At 40.3% G+C, this 17,842-nt stretch overlaps 2 protein-coding genes across 2 annotated transcripts in view; one reads left to right on the forward strand and one right to left on the reverse strand.

Moving 5' to 3' along the window:
- Positions 1-2,164, reverse strand: part of LOC121872980 (pseudouridine-5'-phosphate glycosidase-like) — a 23,486-nt gene extending 21,322 nt beyond the window's left edge. Inside the window, exon 1 of the mRNA XM_042376163.1 lies at positions 2,117-2,164. The gene's annotated coding sequence lies outside the window, so the exon portion shown is untranslated. The remainder of the gene's footprint in view (positions 1-2,116) is intronic.
- A 3,188-nt stretch (positions 2,165-5,352) lies between these two features.
- LOC121872981 overlaps positions 5,353-17,842 on the forward strand; it is a 56,295-nt gene continuing 43,805 nt past the window's right edge. The window contains exon 1 of the mRNA XM_042376164.1: positions 5,353-5,534. The gene's annotated coding sequence lies outside the window, so the exon portion shown is untranslated. The remainder of the gene's footprint in view (positions 5,535-17,842) is intronic.

Consider the following 17,842-nt stretch of genomic DNA (forward strand, 5'->3'; position numbering starts at 1 on the left):
AACAAAAATATATATATTATATTAACTTGAATGATTGTCAAACATGCACTACCCAGTGTTACTGAACTTTCATACTGTAATGATTTAATAAACTATACATCATACATTTACCAATTGTTGATTCTTGGGATAATTGAGTATGAAACCTAACTTTGGTTCAATTCTGGTAACATTAGATATAGTTCAGCTGCATCCATTTAAATTTGCCAGAGACTAAGGATATATTATGGCTTGCTGCTGATGGCCATCTGAACTAAATTTGGTTTTATTTGTTCCTGGAAATGAAAACGATTTTTTCTAAACTTTGAAATGGTTAAATTCCAACAATTACGAAATTTTTTACTGGCAAATAATATATCCCAGGGGGTATAGGCGGGCGTAACCCCCATGTTAGTAAATTTTTAGGTCATTTACGAGGGAAACGTCATAGAAGAAAAGTGTCTTAGAATTCTCTAAGCTATCGGAAAGACGTGCTTTTAATTATCAAAGCGATTATGGATTGGAAGGAAAAATTTACCAATGATCAAGGTAGAATCATGAATATCAAATATTACTAATGGTAATGTCTGAGAGCAGAAAAATTTCACTTGTTACCACTATACGATCGAAGTTAAAACTATGTTTTTCCGGTGGTTTTTGTTGAGCTAGGAACGAATTTGACCTTCCTTTCTGGTGCAAATCAATAGTTTCTGAGATAAGCCCCCCTTCCTATCTCAGAATCAAGAAATTTGCTATAAAAATCAAGGTAAAGTGTCAAAACATATTGTAAACCATCGGAAAAACAGTTTTGAATCTAACTTAACCTAACTGAGGAACTTCACATTGTGTACCGCCACGTACGAACATACATAATAAAATGTTAAATATCTAGCTTAAACGTAATTTGAGCCAGAAATGTCATTGAAGAAAAGTCTCTTTGAATTGTCAAAATTACTGACCAACTATAAAATTCTCAAGATTCGTTTAGTGGCAACAAGTGAAATAATACCTTGAGAACAGCAATATTACCATTTGTTCAATTTTGTCAATTTTTTCCACAGAGATTCTTTGGATGATAGTAAGGTTAGGTAAGGATTTCAAAAGATTGTCTAATGCGTTTTTAGTATTTTACCCCACATTTTCCCTCAACTTCGAAGCCCTGCCCACTTCAAACAACTAATATTTTTTGGTAATTGGGGAGGTCTTGTCAGTTAAAACACTCGAAAAGGGTAAGTATGAAATTCCATGTTCGACCTGAAATGAATCTTGGTATTATTATCGATTTGGTCATCCAGGGAATCAGAGGGGGGAGCCTCCACCAGTTAAATACAGTCCCTGGGTTCTGTGGCTAGGTCAGGGTAGTTAGGTTAGGTTAGGTTAGGTCATAGTTTGGATATCTAAATACAGGGATGACCGAAATGATAATTTTGCCCGAATTTTGTCATAATATACTTTAACGATAAGTACATGTGGAAAAATGAACGAAATCGAGCAACTACGTCTGGTAGTAGCTCTCTTCTCAGGAAGGTATTTGTTAACTTTAGTCCTATAATTCTTTATGATAAATCTAGCAATATATGTGAAATCAACAGAAAATTATAAGACAATTTTATTCTATGATATTTCCGTCGCAAATGCATAGGTTAGGTTAGGATGCATACTTTAGTGACGAAAAATATGTTTTTCCTATGTGTTTTGAATGAATTTGATCTTAAAAACTGGTGCAAATTACTCGTTTTTTAGTTTATCCCACCCATAACCCCCGGGAGTCAACGTAACTCAAAACACATCAAAACACATAGGAAAAGTATATTTTTGAGTTGCTAGAAGATTATAGGACTAAAAGTAACATTTACCCTCAGAAATTACCTTACCAATAAAGCCACATTTCAATACATCCGAGCTTAAACTTGATCATAACCATTATAATATTCAGTATAGAACACCTGTGATATTAGTTTGGTTAGAATTCCTAGTCCGGGATTTGCTACCAGGTAAACTATTCCTTTAATCATCAACTATGGACGGAATCTAATTGAGATATATTGCTGTGTTCACTTTATTATTCTATACTGACAATTAATCTATGTATTTGCATGGGAAATCTTTCATTATAACTGTCAGTCAAGGGAAGTACCTTAAATGTCCTTAAATACAGTGCCTTGTAGTTGTCAGGGCACGTGTGTTCACCTCTCAGCTGACCGAACGTAAACAAATACACTCAAATAAAAATCTAAAATATTTATTATTGTATTTTTAAATAATCAAGTCTTATTAGATTAGTGAAAATATGAAAATTATAATCTTCTATATTTAATTATTTATCATATATTGTAGTAATTGAATTTTCTTCTGTGCCAAGTCGATGTAGCATATGCACCTGAGAGATACTAATTACCCAAATCTTGGCATTTTATAATTTTTTGGCTTAAATAAATAAACATTCCAAATAAGTCATATAAAAGTTGGAAAAAGAAGTTTGTTTCTTTGTTTACAAGAATAAGTTACCGAAATCTTTTCTTTCCTTAAGTTCCGATTTGAGGAAAGTAATTTTTTGACGTAAATCAATTAATAACGGACTTGCCCAAGTCAAAAGTTTGTTTGTTTGTTTTACAAAACTGACATTGTAACACCTGCTGTTTTTAACCAATCCTCTCAGATTTTGCATGTCTCTGGGCAGGGGCGGATCCGGGGGGTAGGGTTGGGGGCTCTTGGTGGTTCGGATCTCCCTTTTCATAATAAATCCCAATACTTTTTCTTTGATGCAATAATATATTTAGACGTTTTTGTATAGTAAAAAGTAATTACTATTGACCTCAGATTTTTTTCAGGAAGACTTAAGCACCTCCTCCCCCAAGCTGGGTGTGCTCGCTGTGCTCGCCAGAAAATTAAACTCCGCCTGGTGACATCATTTATCACACCGATATTAACTTACCCAGCAATACCTCTTCATACTATGAGCACCACTCAAATATCAAAATTACAGGTGGTCCAAAATGAAGCCCTAAGATTCGTCACAGGTGAAAGATACCCCTTCACCAGAACCACAGCCGAGATACATAGAGACCTGAGAATAAAACCCATCAACCAGCAGCTGCACACCCTGGCCAGCAGAATATGGCAAAAGATAGGACAATCAGAGCAAGAACTCCTTCAAAGACTCCCAACAGATAACGACAACAACCATACATGGTTCCCAAAAAGCCACGAAATCTCAAAAGGTCCATTACCACCCCCGATCTACACGGCCAGGCAATAGACAACCTCCCTAGACCAGCATCCGCCAGTAGGGTCGGCGGAATATGAAATAAGGCCCTTAAATCACCCATAAAGGGACAGGGTAGGCTGTCTAGTGCCTGTACCGGCAGACAATAACTAACCCATGACACAACCCTAACACGCTATTAGCTTAGCTAGGCGGTCAGCCCTCCCTTTCTTACCTCCTCCTGAATTTCTTCAATTTCCGAACTATAACTTCCTTCCCCCACCTCTAATCTTCCTTCATTTCTCCTTTCCCTACAAAAAAAAATTTTTCTCTCACCCACAACACCTTGCCCCCTTTGATATTCCTGGATCCGCCCCTGCACTGGGGACTCAACTTTTAATTTAATTCCTCCACTCGTCTCTGCCTTCCCCCTGGCACTCCTAACTTCGGTTTTGCCCAGTAATATTTCTCCTATTATCGTCTTATACCTAATAATATGATCAAAGTATCTCATTTTCGTTATTTTTTCTTTTAATTTAAAGTATTTCTCTTGATGTTTTTTGCCAATCTTAGCACTCCATTTGTTTTCCTGTCAGCGTAACTTGTTTTTAGCATTCCCCTATAAAGCTATTGTAACACATTTCAAAGCCCTCTCACCTGCTGAACGTGTTCACTCCTCTGGCTCATACAACAGTACTGACCATATACATGTATACTAGCATTTCAGCACCCTTTTTTCCTAATTGAAATTTATGTCCCTTATAATCTGGTCTCTTAGATTTTTAAATGCTAGCTTTCCTTGACCTATATAGTGTATACATAACTGGCAAGAGGAGGTAGAGGGATAAATACAACAAAGGAAAAAACGGGTGCAATTTAGATACCGGATGGGTGTGTTGAGGGAGGAATGGGAGGGCGGATAGGGATGGGGGACGGTAGGGAGGGAAGGAAAGGAGGGAGAAAAATGGAAAGGAAGGTTTAGGAGAGGGGAGGGATGAGGAGGGAGAGGGGGAGTAAGGATAAAATAGAAAGGGCAAGATTGGAAGAAAAAGTCTACCAGTGGAGGGGGAGTGATATTAACTCTTGTTTGATAAGTGGCGGAAGGGGAGGAGGAAACGCAGGTGGTGGAGGTGTGGCAGAGGGAGGGGGGTATAGGTGATGGGGGTGTGGTAGAGGGGGGGGAGGAATAAGTGATGGGGGTGTGGTAGAGGGAGGGAGAAGGTATAGGTGATGGAGGTTTGGTTGAAGGACTTTTTGTTCAAGTAAAATCAGAGAGAGATATTTGACCCTGTATTGTCTTCATACAGTCACAAATTAAGTTCTCATCCTTACTTTAAATTTCTCTCTATCTCTCACATACACACTGTCTGGATTTCTCCCTATTCATTCACCATCTACCATGTCCTCCACGTTCTTTCTCTTATTCTCTGTCAATGACTATTTAGCTTTCCTTCACTAGTCTTTCTTCTGGTTACTTACTCACTCAATCTCCCTTCCTGTCATTCACTCACTCACTCAATTACCCTTCCTGTCACTCATTCTTCTTTGTCTGGTTTCTCTAGCCCTCCTTAACTCACCCTCTCTTTGTCTCTGTCTCTACCTGACACGCTCCCCCCACGCAGCCAAGACCTCCCGTGACCTACATTGCGGATTAAACGTAACACGAACACGATTAGGGGGCTAATTATCTCAACGTTACTCCCGCCTTCCAGTTCTGGGCTCACAGTCATTTCACGGCTTTGTCTCCCCGGTCACATGGCCTGACGCAATAACAACCCATTACGGTATACGGGAACCTGGACACCAATCACACAGAATCGGACATGGGCGATTAGTATATACATGACCCGCCCAGCAGCAGCCCTCAATAACACCATGGGTCCGGATGTGCTAATGGCAATCCCTCTAGATTGCAGTTGTGTCTATTTTTTTCAGTTATTTTTCGATCTAATTCCCCAGAGATTGGACAGCTGCGTATTTACCAGATAAGGTCTCGTAGTATCGTTTTTCTCTTTAAGATGCACCTGAAATCAAGTTATTGTTGTCTTTTGTCGGGAGGAACTGAAGGCCCCAACAAGGCACCGTCGGTCCGCGCGCGCGAACTACACACAGGCAGCAGCTGTCCCCCTCTTGTCCATGCCTGACTGTCCGCAGTTGTGAATGAGCTCAGTTCATACCCGGTAGCCTACCTCTCTCTCTCTCTCTCTCGCTCGCTCCAGCTGTGTGTGTCCTGGCGGTTCACCCGAATAATATCGCGCCCAAAACTTACGACTGGAACCCCTTGCTGCTGACGGCTTGCTCAACCTACTGATGATATACCTGCTAAATGTCAGGCCGTCCTGTTAACACGGTAAACATTTGACACAGTTTGTTAAGAAATAAATATCTTGTGTAAATTTTTCTCATATTTATTATTTATTTTTGTGATATTACAGTGGGGAGCAAAGCTGTGGGTGGCAATGAAATAAATGACATGTTAACTGAATCCCATGACTTTTCTGGTGACGACGAGAAGCTTTTATAACGATGTATTGTGACTGTTTTGTTTTTTTAAACGAAATCTGAAGGCAGTAAAATTGTTACTCAAGAAAATGAATATAACAACGGATAATTGTGGTTACAGTGACAGATGAAGACAGTGAAGATGACTGGTGACAGTGATAATAACTGGTGATGGTGAGGTTGTGTAATACTGATGATAATCGGTAGCGACAGTGATTTCTATGGTGATCTTATGAAGAAATTGATGGTGATACTAATAGTCACGATGGTGAAGATGATGAGACGCAGGACTGATAATGGAGAAGAAAGATGGTAATAATTTAAAGTGGTGAATAAAACTGTTGAATGTGTAATCTTAAACTGATAATTTAAGCAGGTGAACATATTAAGTCGACAATTTAGTATAATAATTTTACGTCGACTATTTTAACTGGCGAAAAATTAAATGCTATCAATCTAAAGTGGCGATTTTTTATTAACGGAGATTAGCCCACCCGGGCAAAGGTTACTGACCCACATCGGGGCCTGGGGGGCGAAAATGTAATAATACTAATAATAATACTAATAATAATACTAATACTAATAATAATAATAATAATAATAATAATGATAATAATAATAATAATAATAATAACACTGCAATAATAATAGTACAGTAATAAAGAATTTAAAAAATTATAAACAAGATCAAGAGTGAGAAACAATATTTATATGTTGTGTTGTTAGTGGTAAGAGAAACAATTGAGATCCTGCAACTGTGTGTAAATGAGGCAGAAAGTCAGATCAGCAACCTGGGATTTGGTCACAACTTTTGTTATGCCATATGACAGCAGGGTCTACCATTAAGCAACCCATTATGCTTCCAATATCTTCCCAAGCGGAAGTACCTCCCTGTTTGACAGCTGCCTACTTCCTTTATGTTAACAACTTAACCAGGTGAATATCTCTGGCGAATGTTGCCGTGTGACAACAATTTAATCTGGCGAATATAATCAATGGCAAATAAATCACGACAATAAATAATAGACACAGAACAAGGAAGAGAAACACATAACCGGACAATAAACACGAAAACATTAACCAAGACTCGGCCTTAGACTGACTCGACCCACCCATACAAAAACACAACATCCCTCAAGTACGAAAAACTCTCTCAGTCAAGTCAGTAAAAAAAAATACGAACTTTTAACTCACTAAACGAAATTAATAATCATGGTTTGTTTTTCATACGGCTTTAGTCTTCCAGCTAATTTATATCACGTGTATGTCTAAAAATATGTGTGATGTGTGTTATGAGGCGGTGTATACTGTATGTTGGGAAGAGTTGTTATGTGTATGTTAGTGGTGGGATTTGTATGATTAAGGAGGGTTGTGATGTTTTGAGATAGTTGTGGTGTATGTTTTGTGGTAGCTGAGGTGTATGTATAGAGGTGGGGGTTATGGGTTGTATAGTGTATATCATGGTATGGCTGTGTATGGTTATGGTATTTTATTATGGTGATGCATAACCTTAATGTTTATGTATGTCTGTATTGAGAGGTATACCCTAACCTATGGTGTATGTCACTGGTAGTTGTGTATATCCTTGATTGCAATGTATACCCTTGACAGTATAGTACATACCCGTGGCAGTAGTGTACACCCTTAACAGTAATGTATACCCATAACAGTAGTGTATATACTCTTGACAGTAGTGTATACTCTTGACAGTAGCGTATACCCTTGACAGTAGTGTGTATGCCTGACAGTAGTGTATACCCCTGACAGTAGCGTATACCCTTGACAATAGTGTATACCCCTGACAACAGTGTATACCCCTGACAGTAGCGTATACCCTTGACAGTAGTGTATACCCCTGACAACAGTATATACCGCTGGCAGTATAGTGTATGGGTCGGTAAGGATGGATATACCCTGTGAACGCGCGTCACCGTGACCTTAATAGTGATAATGACTGGTGAGCGACGGTTCGGTGGGGCTGCTGTTAATGGTGACTCACTGGTGACAACAGAGGCAGGTGATACTGTGCTGGTAACTATACTTGATGGTGATGACACATTGAAAACTCATAGTCTCACCAGTGAATAAAACTACTACTACTACTGCTGCTACTATCAATACTACTACCACCACCATTATTCTTTACTACTACCTGTACTACTGTTTTAAACCACTACCTTTACAGATACTGTACTACCCACTACTACCACTATTCTACTACTATTAATACTACCATCACCACCACCCACTATTAACACTACCACCACCACTATTATTACTACCAATAATAATAATACCATCACCACCGCCCACTACTATACTACTACTAAATACAACAAACAAATAAAGCACCAATGAATGTACGTAGTCACATAACTAAGACGTGGTTACAACAATGATATATATATATATATATATATATATATATATATATATATATATATATATATATATATATATATAATAATAATAATAATAATAATAATAATAATAATACAAATTCGACAGCAAGTAAGATATCATAGGGATTATGTAATCAATTCGGACCAATTATATACACAAGGCAAAGAATATTAGGCTCACCTGAACATTTACCCCTGGTTATTTCTCCATAGAATTAATCACCCTAATGCTAACCTAACCTTATGATGACCTGACCTAACCTAACATAACCTATTCTCATCCCAGATAATGTTAAGGTGTTTAATCATCAGGTGAAATAAGCTTGGAGGGCTAATCTTCAGGTGATCCAAATAGGATTACGATCTCTATGTGGAATATCAGTGTTGTTGTTCTTGCTCATGAGATGGTACACAGAAACCTTCCCTCGCTCCTCCCTATTGGTCCGCTGGCTCATGTGTATTAATTAATTTCTGGGCTGGACACAGTACTGGTGGTGTCTCATACCTAAATCACATTTATCGATTTAAGACGGTGTGTGAGGCACGGCGACGAGCCCCTCTGGAATTACCAGGTTTGTTTACACACGTCCATATATTGGTTGCTATTGTAGGTCTTATAGTATATATTATACACACGGAAACTTTCATTATGTCTATAGAGGTGCACTTAATATTGGCAACCATTCTCAGAGAACACGGAACCAGCAAATGTTTACCAAGACAAGCGTACCAATAGCCAGTGGGGTATGCTATAACGAACGTAATTGGTTCCAGAACCTCGTTCGTTATAGGATTAATCCGTTCCAGGCCCCCAAATACAACCGCTTAACACTCAAAAAATTCTGTGGAAAATGTAAAAAATACGGTACTTTATCTTACCTTAGTGTTATTCAGCATGCAGGTACCCCTAAACACTGGCACATCACTATCACTTCCACTGGGAGTCTTGGCTTTAAGGTCCTCAAACAATTGTTTAGCCTTCTCACAAATTATAGCTTCACTAATGTTACCACCTGCCATTTCTTTCTCCTTTATCCACACTAAGAGTAAATTTTCCATCTCTTCAATCACATTACACTTTGCTTTGCTAAGTCTAAAGATTCCCTTAGCCACTTGCACAGTTTTTAACTCCTCTTTATTCTTCAAAATCGTACATATAGTCGATTTAGCCATCCCATACATCACTAAGTTTCGCAATGCTTCTTCCATTCTCACGTTTCTTTATAATTTCTTTCTTAGTTTCAAGGGTTATTAGCTTTCTCACTCGCTTTGGACGACTCATTGTTACAATTGTATACTTGTATAACAAAATAGTTATACAAATAACGCGAATTTCCACATCAAAAGACGAAATTTCAACAATAACAGTGGTGCACTGGCTACACAATGAGACAAAGATGGCGCCTGACGCTCTTGTTGTGGGTCGCGGTACAACAATATTCATGCGCCAGGCGAAGTAGTCCGGTATTCATCCGCGTTCGTTGTAGGAGTTGCGTTCGTTATAGCAATCTCAATTTTATAGGTAAAACCGTTCGTTATAGCATACCCCACTTAGTTCTTTTCGTATAACATCATTTCTTTAACACTGCCATCCCCTGTTTTGCGATAATTCTATCCCTCCTGTCTCCACTTGGTCCACCTGTACAGCATTGGTCGTCGATTTTGTTGCTTATAGATCCTACTTGTACAATATTGAAAGGGCCATACCTGGTGATGCTATTTTGGGGGAATGTCAAACCATATGTAAATCTTTAAGCTATATATTCTTCCAATACAGTTGAATATTTGTGCATTTTTACAGGTTAGCCTAAAGATTTACGTGAAGCATAACACTAGTCACTTTCAATCCCACACACACAGCTCCATAAATAATCGCATCACAGTTGAACCCCTGAAATGGCCTCTTAACTCTGATAATTTTGTGCTCCCGAGGGTTGGCGCGTCCAGTAGGAGGCTTAGTGTGGCACCACCAGAGTTCATCAACCCCATGTACTTTACTGTGGTAGTTTGTGTACTTCTCTGACATGTTCCGGGAGGTTGTGTGCGTGCGTTAGTGTCTTCCGTGGTCCTGCTTGCAAATCACTCTTGACCGACCGTTGTCAACAGGTATGTGTATTTATTTACTGTGTAGTTTATATACCTGTGTGTATTTACACTTTATGTACATTTTATTACATATACATGCATTGATGTACAGTACTTGTACATGCTAGCATTGATGTACTTGGGTGCGAATACACATATAGGTGTATACGTATTATAGTATTTTTAAACAGGCAATTACGTGCATATGCACCTTACTATATGAACACAATATAAAAACTTGAATTTCTTAAAGACAGAAATCGTGAACGTCGAGGCGCAATTACCATTATTAGAGAGAAGCAAACTGTTTGACTTCACGGTGTGTGTCTAGACAACACGGCTACGACCAGCCACACACACGTCAACAAAATAAACCACCACAACACATATAATAAGACCAATGATTTATCCCAAAACATATCCGACTTTAAAATCTTCGACGTATAAATTTAACACAATTAGGTACTGGAGACCCATTTATACACCCAGTAATATACCGCAGCTGAGTCTTTATTGCCTCCGTCATATTCCTCAGCCTGAAGGGGAAATTTTTTAAGATGTAGCAAAGAATATCGACTTGATATACGACGTATGTTAACCTTCTGCTTTAAGTTACTCAGCCACACACGCTGTTGCTAAGTCTATACCAACCTGTGTTAGTGTAAGTTTATCGTCACTGGTCTGAGGTGAGGACTAGAGAAGACGACATTGTGTGACATAACAGCACGAATCTCTTATGGAATTCTTTGCACCTGGAGGATGGGAGACTGCGGAGACTGTATCGCATGTGAAGGACCTCTATTGATCCTCTTGTTATTTACTGATGTGTCTTCCTGATCTGGACCTTCATTGTCTGTTGTTGAAGTGTGGTATTGTTGACTCTTGTTGGCGTGTGGTATTGTTGGCTTGTGGTATTGTTGGCGTGTGGTATTGTTGACGATTGTTGACGTGTGGTATTGCTGACTATTGTTGACGTGTAGTATTGTTGACATGTGATATTGTTTACCCTTGAGTCATGATGTTCTGCAAAACACACACACACACACGGCGCAGAATACTCAGGCTACACCAACGCTCTCTCCACCCTGGAAATGCCATCCCTCAGTGACCTCCACCACCAAGCACTGGAAAGGTTTGGCAGCCAACTAATGCACCACCCTTGTCATCGCCACCTCCTGCCACCGGCAGCCCCCCACTCACCTCGCGCAGTCCGCCACTACAACAAAATTCAGCCCATAAGAGCCCGCACCGATAGATATAAGAACAGCACCATCCCATCTATTGTTAAAATAATAAACAACTCCTGATTTATGTACTTTACAGCCCTGTAAATATATTCAATGCATATTATATCATTATGTCTAAATCAAATGTAAGTCTATATTTTCAGCCACCGGCTGCAACTCTATTAATAAACCGATTATTATTATTATTACACACACGCACACACTCGTTCGTTTCCCTCCAGGACGACCACCATCACTAACACATCCTCTTGCCTGCAGGTGTTGTCAGTACTGGGAGAGGACAGCCTGGTTCAGTAAATAGAACTCATAATGTTTACAATACACACAACCACTTCAGCTAATACACTCAAACACTTTAGCTAATACTAAACAATAATGTATTTCCAGTGTCATCTCTTGAAAAAAAAAACATAGGGGGTTACAGGTCTTTTTTCTCTATGCCAATTAATTTTCAGTTTGACCCCGGGCATGTTGCTTATGAACCAGGACAAAGAGGGTTTTATTTACATTGTTTATTGTTTATTATGTAAAATGTATATTGGACGTAGTGATAAAATTATTATTTTTGTTTACGTTTTCGCCTGGAAGAAATTTTTAAAGGTGAACGGGAAACTAAAACTACAGGTTATAAACGCTAATTAATCTAACGCCTCCAGGTAGCTTTAGGGTGTTTAATCATCAGGTGAAATAAGTGGGAAGGGGAGGGCTAATCTTCAGGTGATCCGCTTTTTATTAGGTTAAGATTGTTATCCAGGAAACTAGTGGCAAGCATAAAAGTGAAGAAAAGAAGCAAAACAAACAAGATTACTACCTGGATAATTAACCATGAAGATTACCAGGGGAAGCCATTACTGCAGGTGGAGAGAGAGAGAGAGAGAGAGAGAGAGAGAGAGTTAACATAAAATTACTCTTGAAATTCAACCTTAACATTAGCACCAATAAGGACTAATTTGGGGGAAAAATTCACTACACTGTGTGCTGGCGCTAAAGTGAACTATTGATGTTATTTCCATCCGCTACTTATGTGATTTAGCTTAACATATGAGTAATATTCACCTTAAGATCCTCTGAGAATCTTATACCCAGGCAGGTTTCGTGACATAAGGATATTCATGAATATTTATGCGCAGTATCATACGGGTTTCCCTTTAGTGTGTCATTTTTTTTTTTCGCTTCTGGGAAAAATGTTCATTATTTATTCCCCTTAAACCTTTATGGCTTCTAATCAAGTATATTTGGCTTGTTCAGGAGACAATATTTACCATTAATTAATTCGTGAGTACAGTGTTAGTGTGAGGATCGTGTACAGTTGTGAACAAAATTCCTTAACAATATTTGGCAATATCTACTTGAGGGCCATGTTGGTATGACGAATTGAAATTATATGAATCATTTACTCAAAACTTTCTTTTATTACAGAATTTCCTGATGTAATTCATAATGAAGAGCATCGTTACATGCCAATCACATACGACCCTAGAGTAAGCAAGTAGATGCCTGATAATACCAAGTGTTAAGGGAATTTTGAACGCAGCTGTAAACGTGCGGATACCAAAAAATTCGGTTCATTCTATTACAAATCAGCAAGTGTAATGCTCTAACCTGCATGGGAATGGAGTCACTCTATGTGTGTGTGTAAAGAGGTCAAAGCTCTTACGTAACAAATCAAGGAAATTCTGGGAAGAATATCTGGTTGTATCACTAGGAGGGGGGAGAGACAATAACAGGTGTAGTGGTGGGGTGTGTGTTTTACTCTGTTATTTACCACTCTGGGGAGAGAGAGAGAGAGGGTAGCAGTGCACAAGGAAGTGGTTGTGTTGACGTGGTTGTCAGGTCCAGCTCTCCAGCGAGTTGTGTTGTATGTCATGGGGCCCGCCTTACCCACGTTGTCTGAACCTTCCCAGCCCCCCCCGCCTTTCTCTGACTCTCGGCCCTCTCCCGAACCTCCTGGTCACCCACACTCATCTCCTGGACCTCTTATGTCACCCACACTCATCCCTTAGTCCTCCATGTCACTCACACTCCTCCTTTGGATCACCTGCGACTCTCACGCCCCTCTCTTGGACCTCCACTATCACCCATGCACCTCCCCTGGACCTCAATATTACCCACGCCTCTCCCCTGCGAGTGATAGTGGGGTGCTCGCGTGTGTTACTGGTGGTGCTGCTAAAACTACTTTTATAGCATGTGTATGTACGGTAAGTGTGCGAAGTCATAATGATTGATGAACGTGGTTCAGGCTACTGACGGTGCTTCATCTGCGTGTGTGTCTGTGTGTACGAAGGGCACTCCGAATGTGTCGCGGGCGGGTGGCTACTGACGGTACTACTTCTGCAACCCATTTGTGGGAAGGGCGCGTGGCGCCCTTTCTCGTGTGTTCCCTGTCTGACTTCCGGTGCGTGACTCCAAGCAGTGAGGGGTGTGACCAGGATCGCGTGAGTTCTGGCGTAGACATTCCGCTCCTCCCGTCTCTAACCTGTGTGTGGGCGGGATTACTTATTCAAGCGCTTCCTCCAGCGTCTGCTTCTGGATACAGTACAGTATAAGCCAAGTAGGTACATCCAATTTATGTTTTTAATCAGAATGTAGGTCATAATGAAACAGAGCGAGATGAAGGCGTATATTCATAAATCTGTGCCTATTTCAGTCAAAGTGGTTTAGTAATGCATATCTGGCATATGTGTGATGGAAGGTCTCACAACACCTGTATTAGAGGTAAGACAGTTTTTTCATTCTAATGTTTAATAATATAAGTTTATAAATACAATGCCCGTGTTTGTGTGTGTGTGTGTGTGTGTGTGTAATAATAATAATAATAAACGGTTTATTAATAGAGTTGCAGCCGGTGTGTGTGTGTGCGCGCATAAAGGCAGTAATAGGTACTATTTAATTTCTATTTCAGGCAAAGTGCCTCAGCTGTCACCATCTCGGCTGCCCAGACAATAGCGGTGCAAGAAAGGCTGGCAAATGGAAATGTAACAAGGAAACTATAGAGGGTCGAGCCAGAAGACGAAGACGAGAGGAGAGACAAATGGATGAAAAAGGGAAACTGAAAAAGACTTTAAAGGAAAAGGGAAAGAGAAGAGCGAAAGGGGAGGAGAGAGACAGGGAGGAGGAAGCTAATCCTCCTAGCGGCTTTATCATACACGTAACGTTTGGGGGTGATACTCTACACTACTACTCGCAGGGAATTAACAATACCCAATATGACCTGGATAATGCTTTTATCAATGTAAAGTTTGTGAAAATCAAGATGGCGTCTGAACTGACACAAGCCACCTCCGCCGCCGTCTCCACCACCGTCACCACAGCCAAGGAAGCCGCCACCATCACCAACAACAGCCACGGTATATGGCCGCCACCATCACCACAACAGCCACGGTATAGCCGCCACCATCACCACAACAGCCACGGTATAGTCGCCACCATCACCACAACAGCCACGGTATAGCCGCCACCATCACCACAACAGCCACGGTATAGTCGCCACCATCACCACAACAGCCACGGTATAGTCGCCACCATCACCACAACAGCCACGGTATAGTCGCCACCATCACCACAACAGCCACGGTATAGTCGCCACCATCACCACAACAGCCACGGTATACGCCACCATCACCACAACAGCCACGGTATAGTCGCCACCATCACCACAACAGCCACGGTATAGTCGCCACCATCACCACAACAGCCACGGTATGGTCGCCACCATCACCACAACAGCCACGGTATAGTCGCCACCATCACCACAACAGCCACGGTATATCACCACAACAGCCACCGCCACCATCACCACAACAGCCACGGTATAGTCGCCACCATCACCACAACAGCCACGGTATAGTCGCCACCATCACCACAACAGCCACGGTATAGCCTCCACCTCCCCATTACACAGCAAAGGGGTGGATGCCAGATGAAGGAAATGGAGAGAACAGTCGTTTAGGTGAAGCAGTCCATTTATGGCAGTCTCAGGCTGTGCTGTGTCATATACTGTAGTAGTGTAAGATTGTGCCAGGAGGCTGATTTATATATAAGCTCAAAATAATTGTGTTTCTCTCAAAAATAAAATTTTAGATTTTTTTAAACAAAGGTGTTTTTATTTCTCACTTCACCATAGTTGTTCGCGTTACATCATGGAGGATAGTGACCTACGGTAATGTTTCCTTGACAACACCGACCTCATACTCCACTCACGCTGATTCATTTCACCCGTGATTTTTTTTTTTTTTTTTTACTTAACAAGAACGAAATTAAATTCTACTTGGATTCGATTATTGTTTGTTGTTTAATGTTGTTTGTATTCGTTATTTTAGTTCTATCACTTATTATTTTACGGAATAACTTCCTTTGTTATCAAGGCCTTTTTATTTGTGGTTAAACTTAGCTTGGCTCTAACAATAATGGGTCATGTGTACAGTGGGCGTCGTCCTCGCCTCACCTGCCAGGTTCCCAGACACAATGGGTCACTTCAGGATGACAAATAACACGCGACGAGAAGTGATGGAGATATTCAGATGTTTACTGCAGTATTAAACCTGCAAATCAATTATTGAATGGTTGACACACAGTAGTAACTTCACAAATACGTCATTATTAAGTCACCAATTGACAAGCTTGTAGCTTCTATCATCAGTCACTCGTGGTAACAGTTCACCTTCAGTGGCCGTGAATAAATCGGTTTTATTTTTTTTGCGTATTTGAATTTGTCAATTGTTTTATTTCTCGTGTTGTAGCTTCACTGTCATACACTGTCTTATACAATAATTCTCTTATCCCCGCACACTGTACATGGCAGAGATTGATTCGAGAAACAGACCTCTGACCCTTGGAAATGGCTAAGAAATAATTCTTCACAGTCAGCAATGTGTCTTGTCTAAGGCCAACGAGGATACACCTCAGTCCGTCAGTCGTGGTCTCGAGTTCGGACGTCTCAGTAGCTCACGAGTCTTAGAGGTGGAGCCTCATGACCACCACCTGAGACTTTTGGGGTGACGGTAAGACTCAGACTGCATGGCGAGAGTCGAGTTGAATTAATTTAGTGCTAATGAATGGTGGACGCATGCGAACATGTGAATACTTTGTAGTTTTTCATTTACAGATTATGAAAAAATACTCTGAATAGTTGATTAATAAAATATAAATTTAGGACTACGGCATGACTCAAATACTGTATATAACTTTAGGTAGATTGTCTAGTTCTTTTATAAATTTCCTGATACTTCATGTTTCTATGTGAGGTTACGTTTGTCTGTCAGTCACGTAGTCATGAAAATGATGAAAATGCTTATTATAACTTTTGAAACTCTTACAACATATTACTATTACACTACATTAAACCCTCTCAACAATATATATTTACGATTGCTACACTGACCTCGGAAATGTATCCTGAAATTCGCAGATTAACGCATTTTAAGTCAGAATCAAAAGTGAATCTGAGATTTTTCTGAGGTCTGGGGGACTAACACGTCACAGTCGAGCATGGACGCCCAAAACAATGTCAAACCTCATAAACTGCATTACTCAATACGGCGACTTTTGGGAGTATTATTTTCGTTAATTTAAAGAGTTGATATTTTTTATCTATTAAGGAATGCATAGATCAATGCTTGTAAGTACAGTGGTGGGGGCGGGGAGGAGCGTGACTGATAACCCCCCTTCCCCACCCTTTGATCCACTTGGTTAGAATGTCAAAAGATTCATTACAGCAGATAAGACACAACACGGGGTGGTAATAAGTAACAATTCGTCACCAGATTTCAAAGAAGAAATCCCGGGTGCAGTTTTTTCTCGCCTTGGAATAATTCCAAGAAAAATGTGTGACTCTTTCTGAAAAGTGAGAGGTGTTGCCATCCAGGGGGCTTTGTAAACACACACTGCTGGGGTAATGTAATGGGTTCTGTAAATACGCATTGTTGGGGTCACCGATAATGGGCTCTGACTAGTATTTTACCACGTGACATTTATTGTTAAGTGATACAGTTATGAGCGTTTAGCACATTTTAGAGACTCCGTGAACAAAACCGAGATGGCTTGCCTTACTAGAGGGGAGGACGGTGCCTTACAGGGGTGGTGGGGGAAACACTCGTGTCTTGTAATAACAAATAATAAGTGACCCGGAACAATAAGGATGATTTAGCGTTATTTTGTGACATGTACTTGAGCCCCGAAGGGTATTGCTTTGTTTGTCACACCTGGTGAATGAACCTTACATGAAACGCCTGTGGGTGTTCCTCGCTTGGGGTGCTGCTCACACACACACACACACACACACACGACTAATTTTTCATAATTTATATAAAATTTTAACCCTCGCTTCAAGCATCCCACGTCGCTAGTGGCTGTGACGTCACTCATAGCACGAGTAAGGAAGATGTACCTCAAATAGGAGTATTAAATTTTATAATGCAAGTCTC

This window comes from Homarus americanus, unplaced genomic scaffold (genome assembly GCF_018991925.1).
Source record: "Homarus americanus isolate GMGI-L3 unplaced genomic scaffold, GMGI_Hamer_2.0 scaffold11022, whole genome shotgun sequence".
Lineage (NCBI taxonomy): Eukaryota > Metazoa > Arthropoda > Malacostraca > Decapoda > Nephropidae > Homarus > Homarus americanus.